The sequence below is a fragment of the Mus musculus genome, chromosome 16 (assembly GCF_000001635.26).
Source record: "Mus musculus strain C57BL/6J chromosome 16, GRCm38.p6 C57BL/6J".
Lineage (NCBI taxonomy): Eukaryota > Metazoa > Chordata > Mammalia > Rodentia > Muridae > Mus > Mus musculus.
In genome coordinates this window covers 30,793,144-30,804,133 of record NC_000082.6, presented here as the reverse complement: position 1 = coordinate 30,804,133, position 10,990 = coordinate 30,793,144, and the positions used below count along the sequence as shown (strand labels likewise).

The 10,990-nt window shown below is 43.0% G+C and overlaps 1 long non-coding RNA gene across 1 annotated transcript; it reads right to left on the bottom strand.

Annotated features, from left to right (window-relative positions):
* Nucleotides 1-5,320: 5,320 nt before the first annotated feature.
* Nucleotides 5,321-10,712, bottom strand: Gm33502. Its single transcript, XR_384806.2, has 3 exons — nucleotides 10,365-10,712; nucleotides 7,872-8,048; nucleotides 5,321-6,333 (listed from the first exon to the last, which is right to left on the bottom strand). It is a non-coding gene; the product is annotated as a predicted gene, 33502 (long non-coding RNA).
* Between the last annotated feature and the right edge of the window lie 278 nt (nucleotides 10,713-10,990).

Sequence of the window (10,990 nt, the reverse complement as noted above, 5' to 3'; positions counted from 1 at the left end):
AGGCAGGATTCCACTCTGATTATCTTTCTCTTTGATATAGCGCTGTTCTTTGGGACACAATCTGAAGGAGAAATGGACTTTAAAGATTTTGCAAGGAGAAATGGGAGAAACAGACTAGAAAGAAATATTCTTTTAAATATGTATTTGTATCTACAAGCACGAATGCACATGTGTATGTAGTACATATGGTGCATGGATGTTGGTGCTCACAACCCCCAGCTTACTCTGATCTGCTCGATGTCTTGTTAGGCTTTCTTCTCCACGCTGCTCACTAAAGGATAAAACCATCCTATATCACAGTGCCCAGACAGACCCTGTTTAAGACAGGGTCTTGTGATGTGGTCTAGGCTGGCCTCGAACCAAAGATCTTCCTGCCTTGGGTACCCAAGTGCTGGAGACTAAGCATTGCATCAGTAATCAATCAACATTATCTTTTCTAACCAGTAATTTACCTAATCATTTTAAGGTTAAATATGTTAGTTCAGGATTACATATTGTTATCGTGATACAAAATGTGTTGCCCTAAGGTTAAATGAGTTGTTTTGAGGGTAAATGCGTTTGTTAAGCTAGTAGCACAATATCTGTTTTGTGTGTGTGTGTGTGTGTGTGTGTGTGTGTGTGTGTGTATACATACCTTGAGTGAGAAATGCATGATCTGTCCCATAGAAAGAGTTGCAGATAAGATTTAAAATTTAAGGTAACTACTACATCAAGGAAAATTAAAAAATAAATGAAATTAGTTTAATAAAATATGTAACTCAACATATTCAAAATATGTTATTCCACATTACTCAGTATATAAATTACTTGTGGAATATTTATGAGTTTTTGTGTTTTTGTTGTTGTTTTGGTATCAAGTCATCAAAATTCAGTGTATGTTTTATATCTATACTAATTTTTACTGCAAATATCTCATCTGCATTTAAATTTCATGAAGCTTATAAATATTTACAGAGATTCATACATTCAAGTTGTTTAAAAAACACTTTAAAGTTTCCCAGTAATAGACTGTTGAAAAGCCATTTCTTCTCTAACAATCATATTCACTTCAACAAAACAAGTTTATTTTTTTTTCTAAAGAATAAGTGTAACTTCGAAGGAAAAATACTGGCTTCCAAATGTTCTATTCATGTTAAGTAAGTGGACCATAACTCCTCAGCCAATTTAGTTACAACACATGTCATAAATTGAAAAGAAATCCCAAGTTTGAAAAAATCAACAAAACAGACTTCAAATTTTCTTTTTTGAGACAAAGTCTCACTATGTAGTTCTGGCTGTCCTGGAATTCACTCTGTAGACCAGGCTGGCCTTGAACTCAGAGATCTGCCTGCCTTTGCCTCCTGAGCATTCATATGTAGTGTGATAGTGGCATATTTTCTCTTTAGTTATTTAACAAGTATTTCTTTGTTCCCAGGCATTGTTATTTATTTATATTTCAATTTAATAGTTAATTAATTTTAAAAGAGAGATAACTTTGGCTGGTTTATACTCACTATATATTGATTATCTTTCTTCATCAGTTTCTCAAATGCTGGCATTAAAATGCATGTCATCATGTCTGACCAAGACAATCTTTAATTGCAGTCAATGCAACAATCTTTATAAAAATGTTCTACTGTTCACCAATATACACTGATAAAGAACTCAAGATCATTGAATTATTTTTTCTTCTTCAACATTTCAATACATTGGGAATAATTCACACTTGTGTGTACTGAATGAAGAAAATAGCCTACCTCTGACACTTTTCAAAGACTCTTGTTTGGAAAGATAAAATAAAAATATGTTCATAAATGGAATTAGAATTCCAATCATGATTAAAGTCTAGACTTTATTCTAATATCTATGATAGGTGAAATTCTTACATGATAGATGTCAAAAATTAAAGTTTATTCCATGGAGCAAGTTTGACCTTGTATCCTATATATAGGCATTTCTTTGTAAATTTGGAATTTTAAAAATTAGTCTTTTTATTTGTATGAGTGTTTGTCTGCATGTATGTATATGTAACATATGTGCCTTGTCCTCACAAAGGCCAGAAGAGAGCCTTAGATCCCTTGGAACAGGAGTTAGAGATGGTTGTAAGCCACCATGTGAGAGCTGGGAATCCAACCTGGACCTCTGTAGGACCAAGTAGTTTTAACTCCTAAGATATAGCTCCAGCCTCTAAATTTGAAATTTTTGAGGTTAAATGTACAGAAAAATTAATTGGATTTTACCTTTTATATTCTACAACTCATTTAGCTTAAAGAAAATATTTAAGTGGCGGAGAAGCTGCGATTCTAATATCCCAGTGTAAAAGAGCAGAAGTTATTTCCTTCTTTTGTTTTTGTTTTTGGTTTGGTTTGGTTTTTTTGCCCCCTTTACCTCCTTGGACCCAGCTAGTTGATGGAACCCACCCACACCTGAGAGCAGACATCCCCAGGTCAACCTCCCCACTCACTCACCAGCCTTGAGAAACAACATCATGGCTACAAAACTACTGCTTTGTCAATGTGCCAGCAAGTTTTGTCAACTTGACACAACCTAGACATAACTTGGGAAAAGAATCTCAGACGAAAAGAATGCCTCTATCAGATTGACCTATAAGTAAGCCTGAGAGCATTTTCTTAGTGATTGATATGGGAAAGCCCAGTCCATGTGGGCGGTGCCTTCCTAGGTGAGTGGTCCTGGGAGGAGCAAGGACAGGAGCTGAACCTAAACACAAGAAGCAAGTCAGTAAGTTGGGTCTCCTGTGGCCTCTGCTTCAGTTCCTGCCTTGGGTTCCTGCCCAGCTTGAGTTCCTGCCTTAGCTTCCATCAGTAACTGACTGTGACCCAGGATATGTAAGTCAAATAAACTTTTCCTTCCCAAGTTGCTCTGGGTCTTGGTGTTTATCACAGCAATAGAAATCTAATTAACACTTCAGCTATCTAAGTTACTTATTAGCAAACTAACCATGACAATACTCCATCTTCCAAAATTGTAGGTTTTTCTCTGTTCCTGTTCTGAAATTCCACAGCCATGTGCCTGGCACAAGCCTGGTTTGATTCATTTTCATGGGTATTTTAATGGAGACCAGTTGTCTTAGTTAGGGTTTCATTGCTGTGAAGAGACACCATGACCAAGGCAACTCTTAGAAGGGGACAACATTTAATTGGGGCTGGCTTACAGGTTTGGAGGTTCAGTCCACTATCATCAAGGCATGAGCATGGCAGCATCCAGGCAGGCATGGTGCAGGAAGAGCTGAGAGTTTTACATCTTCATTTGAAGGTTGCTAAGTGAAGCCTTGCTTCCAGGCAGCTAGAATGAGGGTCTTAAAGCCAATGCTCACAGTGACACACCTACTCCAACAAAGACACACTTTCTAATAGTGCCACTCCCTGGACCAAGCATATTAACCGCCACACCAATGGTCTAGATATTTGTATTGATCAATTTCGTTTGATGATTTCTTCATTCTGTCTTCTTTCTGAAACTCCTATTGTCTGGGCAGTTGGTCTCACAGCTTGATCTCTAGCTTTATACAAATATGGATATTTTTTAGCCGGGTGTGGTATGTGTACCTTTCATCCTAGCACTTGGGAGGAGGAGGCAGGAAGTTTGAGGTCAGCCTGGTCTACATAGTGAGCTCCAGGCCAGGGATACATATATAGTAAAACCCTGTCTCAAAAAAAAATTTTAGAATATATATATTTATATATATATTTGTACACACACTTACACACACACACACACACACACATTTCCTTTTCGTTTCTGCTTTTTGGCTCTCTTATCCAACAGGTTTCTTTCCCTTAGCTTTCTAATCCTTCGGTTGAGTCTTTCATTTCCGCTGTCAAGGTCATAAATCACAGGGTTTTGATCCTGTTTTATGGGCTCCTTGGTTCTGCTTCACAGTTCCTATGAGGAGACTAAGGACAGTTTTCTACTTGTCTCTTCCATACTCCTCCTTCCCTTCTCCTTGTTGTGGACGGTGGCACTAGAGGCTGTCATCACTGCCTGGTGATCCTTAGCTCTCAGTGTATCTAGAAAAGAGGGTCCCTAACCATTGCTGTGGCTTGCACACATTCCTCAAGCTTCGGACGTGTTGACAAACAAGAAAGCCCTCACTTCATACCAGTGCCGTGCTCACGGAAATGCCAGCCTCTGGATCCATGAGCTCAGCAGTCTTGCTTTGTTTTGTTTTTAAGTAATCTTTCCAGCCTATGGTATGAGTTCACCTCAGCAGAAAAGAACAGTTAACTAGACGCTCAGGAAATGAGGCCTTCATCACTGGTGTTTTCTGTCACAAGGCCACTTGGCTGGAGCACTCAGATAGCAGCAACATGTTCTCATATTTCCTCTTCGGCTGTTCCATTGCCTCGGAGAGCACTGTTCATCTCCTGCTTCAATGATATCCCTTTGGGCGTTCCTGAACTCAAGGAGCTGGGTGAAAAAAAAGTCAGTAAATCCAACCTGTGCTTTGCCAGCTTTCAGTGTTGCTGTGCTCTGCCCTTCACCTCCCTGCTGTTCCTACACTGCAGACTTGCTTCTCTTAGGTATTGGGGCTCAGCCTTTAGTCTTCAGCAGAAGGCAGTACTGCTGTGTGGAGCTAGGGACCAAGCTGAGGTCCATCCATTTATCATACAACTTTTACCCCATCCCCTCACTTCCCTTCTACACCTGCAGAGATATCTAGTGTTGCCAAGTCTTCGTTATCCTGAGTACCCTGAGCATCCTTCAGTATAAAGCCAGGCTACCCTTGGTTTCTCCAGTGACCGTCTTCAAGCTCAGCTTTTTCAGCGTTGCCCACCACTATTCTATCTGCTTTCCCACCTCTGGAGTGCTGTTGATGTCTCTGCTCCCACTCTTTGTCCTTATGCCACTATGCCTTTAATTTCTTTCTGTTTGTTATTTGTAAAGATTTGTTTACTTTCCGTGTGTGGATGTTTTGCCTGAATGAATGTCAGTGAACCATGGGCATGCACCCTCTGAGACCAGAAGAAGACATTGGAGTCTCTGGAGCTAAGGTTACCACTGATTGTGAGTCACCATGAGAGAGAGCTGGGAGCCCACCCCAGGTCCTCTGCAAGAACAATAAGTATTCTTAACGGCTGAGCCATCTCTCCAGCCCTTGTATTTCTTTTTCATTTTTAAGTAATATTTTGAGATGGAGAGAAGATTAATACATATATTCAACACATCATTTTAACCTGATGTCCTGATCATATTTCATTTCAAAATATTTCAACAAACCCTTCAAAGTAGCAATCTGCTCTGTTGCATTTAGAATAACATTTGGTTAGCAAGGCCATATTTCACAATCTTTATAAACTGTTATTTTTATGGCAAGCAAGGTGACCTTTGAGGTGACAGAGACAATTTATTATCAGGAAAAACAGGGAATGAGCTTATTACAAAAATCTCAGGTTTGGGTCTTTTTAAAGATCTCCATTTCCACCAAATATTAAAGGTTTGCTGTTTGGATGAAGAAATCGTACTCAGAAACACAACTGGGAAAAGTCTGGTGGCTGTCTGTTGGGGTCAGGGCACTGGTTCTCCAGCAGCAGGATTGGACTCATCACCAATTGCTTTAGGAACAAGAGAATGACTCAAATTCAAACAGAGGACTGACTGCTTGTGTGTGTGTGTGTGTGTGTGTGTGTGTGTGTGTGTGTGTGTGTGTGTGTGTGCGCGCGCGCATTAGGTTCTAAAACCCCATATGTAAACTCAACCACTGAGCAACACCCCAACCCTTGCCAGGAGTCTGGACCAAGTTTTCTTGCTTCTAAAGAAAGAGTCAAGCATAAGAAAAGAGACATCTGTTGGTGCCCTGGATACTGTTGTTTTTGAATGTCCTGCCCAGGCCTGTGGCAGCCATCTGGCAGGCGCTCTTAGGTTCCCAACAGAAATGCAACAGCCAAGGAAAAGAATGAAAAACCGTGATTTCCTGATGACTTTATCGAGCCTCGGACTGGAATGATCTTGGGCTTTGCCTTGCTGTTAACTCCGGTTATGGATGGTGATATATGGATTGTTTCTGAGCCAACTCAAGCCAGGGGTCCTCCATTGTTTGCAAGTGAAAGCATCCCAGCTCCTTGTGCTGCCAAAGTCCAAGCCACATTCCTAGGCCGGAATGCATTCGTTTCTCAAAAAGTATGCAGACCTGCTGATTTATGGTCCCTTCAGGTCATGCAAATAGGTTCAAGAAGAATGCGTTTAATATCTGTGCCGATGATGAACAAGCACGTGACTCGCACTCAGTTGGGCCTGAAGGTTACTTTTCTGTAGGTATTTATTTCATTGTTCTGCATCTGCCTTTCCATCAGACAAGATTCTATCATATTTCCTCCATTCAGTTCAATCCTAGAGCTTAGATAATAAAGCAGAAAAGGGAAAGAGATGGAATAGAATTTCATCAGTAATTAGAATGGATGATACAACTGTTAATTGCTTGTATCAGTTTTACTATTGTTTTGAGATTATCCTTTTGATGAGATTTCTTCTCTGAAGATGATTCTGAACACCATTAATTGAATTCCAAGGCCATAAATTATTCCCTAAGAGAGAGAGAAAGAGAGAGAAACAACAACAACAACAACAAAAAACGTTTCGTATAATGTGCCAGGTTTGGCAGAAAATACCCGATCCAGGGTTGATGTATGATGGGCCAAAGAAACTAGGTGAACAGATGTTTTAAATTAGGTGTCCTGCTACATGATGGCAGACATTGAGGGTTGAGTAGGTTCAAAGCCTGGCCTGACCACTGATTAGATGGGTAGCTGTGGGTAAGCTACCTAAACACTTTGTGCCTCAAGCTTACTCACTTGTAAGAAGAAGGTAACGGCGATGCCTTTCTCACAAGTCCTTGAAAAGATGAAGAAGGCTGAATGTGTTTCTCCCATCCCGGCAGCAGCCACTCAGACCTGGTCTCTTGGCCTCACTCTGAGCCTGGAAAGTACTCCTGTCCACTTCTATTTTGATCTGTCTGTCCTTCCACTGTAGGAGCTCTCAACTTCCACCTTGGGATTTCTGCCCACTCTTTGTTCTGATAATGTCTTTCTGTTCTATGAGTCTCCAAAGCTCTCCTGTCACCCAAACAAGCCTAGACAAAGGGGCCAGGAGAAGGCAAGCCTTTTCTTAATACTAGTTATTTGGATGGAATGTGTTGGGTTGGGAGTCCTTGAAGGGCCAAGAAGTCCTCTTTGCAAAGAATATCTCTAAGCTGTGAATACAGAAGGACACAGAGAGATAAGACACACAGGAAATAGCGAACTTGTGAGAGGGGGAGAGAGGACTCTGAGAACACCTAAGAGAGTTTTGAACTCCTAGTAGACCATATGACTGGAATAGGAACATGGCCATACAGTGGACAGGGGTAAATGAGTATGTAACCAGCTTCTTGTCACTGTAATAAATGCCTTGGATAAATCAAGTTAAAGGGAAGAAAGGGTTCTTTTGGCTCACAGTTCCTGAGGCACACAGCCCATGGTCATTGCCCTGATTGCTTAAGACCTATGATGAGACAGAATGGCATGGCAGAAGTATATGGCAGAGGAAACCTGTTTCCTTCTCGTTGGCCAGGCAATGAGGAGAGGGCAGAGGTCACAGAACCCTTTGGAGAAATGCTCCCATAGCCCTAACTTCATCCACCAGGCTCCACCTCCTAAAGGCATCAACACCTCCCCAGATCACCACACCTTGGCAACTAAGCTCTTTTCATAGGGTTTTGGGGACATTTAAAGTTCAATAGAAGGGGCGGGGAGAGCATGAGCGGAGCCACCATGCCCTTTCCTTCCCATATGACACAGTCGACAAACACTGTGGATAGAGCCGACATGGTCACTTGATCTTTATCCTTCCTCATCGATCTGCTCACTGCTGGACTCTGTATCAACATTGATGCTCACCCTTGCTCTTTGACTGGAGTTGCTGGGGTTGCTGTCCATCCCCCATCACTTTGTGGGAATATCCTTCTTGTACAGCTACACGCAGCATGTAGGCTGTTGACCACAGCTATAGAACTGGACTCCTGAAGTTCATGAATCAATGAACATACCTCTTCCCAGGGATGTCTTGCTCTCTTCCTGCCAGTGAGAATAGAGAGACCCAGTTACCTTCAAGGGCTCACTCAGTGGCCACCTCCTAAACAATATGGGGGTGGGGGTGGGGAGATATGAAGAAGTATAGCTGAACAGATAGATGCTTTTCATAGTCTCTCTTGGAACCCTCCTATCTCAGGGTGAGGTCATCACATATCGACTGCTTTGGGTGGACTGAGCACTCGAGACTGGGCGTCTGTTCTCTCATAAATGTCAAAACTGCTTCCTCCACTTCTAACAAGGGCAGCCAGCAGACTCCAGTACACAGTGCAGAGTGAACCAGGTCTTGGTTTTGGGAAACCAGCCAGCTACTTCCTAAAGATGTGCTATGGTGACTCATGACCAGCTTCCAGGAGAGAATAATCCAGAATCTATTGCCAGCATTTAACAATAGCAGTAACACTGTCTCCTAGAAATGATGGACGTCACTACCTCCAGGGGAAAAGGAGGTGGTCCGCCCAGCTGCATCCTACAGGAGTCTCCCTTCCTCTCAGGTGGTCAGCAGAGCAAGCGGGATGGGCTGAGGTGTGGGTGAAAGGTTGTCACTTGTTCCACAATCAGGGAGCCTGTAAGTTGTCTCTGTGACCTTCTGAGCCTTGGGGCCCTAGGGTAGTGAAATGAAGCTGTAGTGTTTATGCGATCCTTAAGTCTCTTTAGAGCCCAGAAACTTCTTAATGCAGAGACCCTGCCATACCCCAGATGTGCTCCTGTCTCAGAAGCATCAAATAATTAAACCTATAGAGCCCTAAGCAGAGGGGTGATTCTTCTTGCCTTTTCTCTATCAGCTTTAGTCACCATTGGCCTCATGTCCTGGCCATTGCCGGCTTAACTTGTCTTACTCCCCTATTCACATCAATTGGTCAGAAATGTGGCAGATATTTGGATTTCTAGGAGAGAGGGTCCCACTAAGGCTTCTCCTAAAGAAGCCTTCTTGTCCTGGGCGTCTCGCAAGATATGATGCTTTAAAGAACGAAGAATGCAAGGATGGAGCAGAACGACACCAGTATCTAGGCAGGATGTGATACAGTGGGCTTTAACCTCTTCAAAGGGCCCCTCGGTTGTTATCGACTCTCCTAGCTCTACCAAATGCCTGTGTTTCATACTCAGTCTGACCAGGATGGAATTCATGTTCCATGCAAACCTGCCCTGCTTTCCTCGCTCTCTACTTCAATGCCACCATAAGGATCCTCCCTGCCCTCCCTAGCATCTGATCTAGTCTTAGTCTGATGGGGGCCAGATATTTCCACATCTTCCCCCAAATGCCTGGGGAATATGCATATGGCGTGGTATGAGAATTCAGACCATACCCTCTGGACTTCAGATCCTGGGCATGGGGCAAACTCTAGAGAGTGTTCGTACAGCAGTGGAGGTTAGGCGACATGGCTGTCCTTTTGAAGTGGGAAGCAGGGTAATCGCGTGTAGAACAGGCTAGCGCTTAGGGTTGGTCAAGTGCTTCTATGTATTCAAATGCTAAATTCTGTACCCCAAGAGCTGGTTACCCCAAGACGAGCAAGCAAATTCTCATATACTCCAGTTTTTGTTGTGCAAACCTTGCTCTTCAGGTTAATTGGTCAATAAAAGACTAAAGCCTATGATTGGGCAGTAGAGAGAGAGAAAGGCGGGACTTGAGGATTGAGGGGGGCGTGTCTCAGGAGAGAACAGTGAGGAGAAAGGAGACAAGAGAAGACAAAGAGAGGAAGAGGCAGCCATGAGATGAGATGGGCCATGAGCATGTGACCAGGAGAAAGAGCAAGTGGCAAGGGACATATGGCTGGGATGAAAATTAGAATAGCTCCAAACCTGCCCAATCTAGGCTTACAAATTTTAAATAAATACCAGGATATCTTATATACGGGATAGATAGAATATATAATTCTTACTACAGTTTGCCTCAAAGTCACAGAGCTCTACCTGTCTCTGTCTCCTGATGGCTGGGATCAAAGGTATACACTACTACTACTCCCACGCCCTTCTGGCTGTGTGGAGTGACCTTATTCCAGCCTCTCTTGGTTCCCAAGTTTGCTTTTTCCAGCTTCCCCATTGACCTAGTGAGATCTAATGATTACACAACAGGTAAGCTCCTTTTCTTCTGTGATATCTAGTATTGGGAGTTCATTGTTTGCAAGTAAATACTGATTAGTGTCCTCCCCTCTCCAGATCCCCAGGCCAGTGAGCTGGGGGTCATTCCCGATAGTCCCTGTGACACTCTCATCACTGTCCCCAAGGCCCAGTAGCTCTGCCTGACCTATCTCCCCACTACCCCCCAAACAGGCCCAGATTAAGTTCATTCATAATTCCTACTGTTCTGTAGGCAGGTCTTTCAGCTGGAGAAGTTCATTATCAGGACCATCTGCTTTGGTCAAACTTCCAAGTCAAAGTCCAGGAGCAGACTACCATTCAGTTTCCTTGGTAGAGAAGGAGATGGAGAAAAACGGAGAGCAGACAGGTGCCGAGGGAGTCTGAGAGGAGAGGGACGAGAGAGGCAGGTGAGTGACACAGGCGTGGCTCAGGCCCTCCTGCTGCAGCCTCGAGACTGCCTGGCCAGCTTCTCTGCCAGTGTCACTGGTCCGTGAGCTCTCTATGCTCACGTCAACGAAAACATATTAATTACCCTTTAAATGGAAATAAATTAACTTAAGAAGATGCAGTTTTATCTTGCTTTTATGGCAGCCAAGTTCCCCGAGGATGTGTTAATTGATTTTAAATCCAAATCAGCCTAATGCACTTGGGCACTCTGCCCAGTGGGAGTGAGCTTTGGCTCCTGGAAAGGAAACGGCTCTATGCCAACTGATTTGACACATTTTTATCACTGCGGAGGAGGTAAGCACAACCACGGGTGGAGAAGGTCCAGCAGCACCAGGTCCTCTGTGCAGATAGTAAGTATTTATTGAGCTTCTACTCTATCCGAGCACTGTGCAAAGCACTGT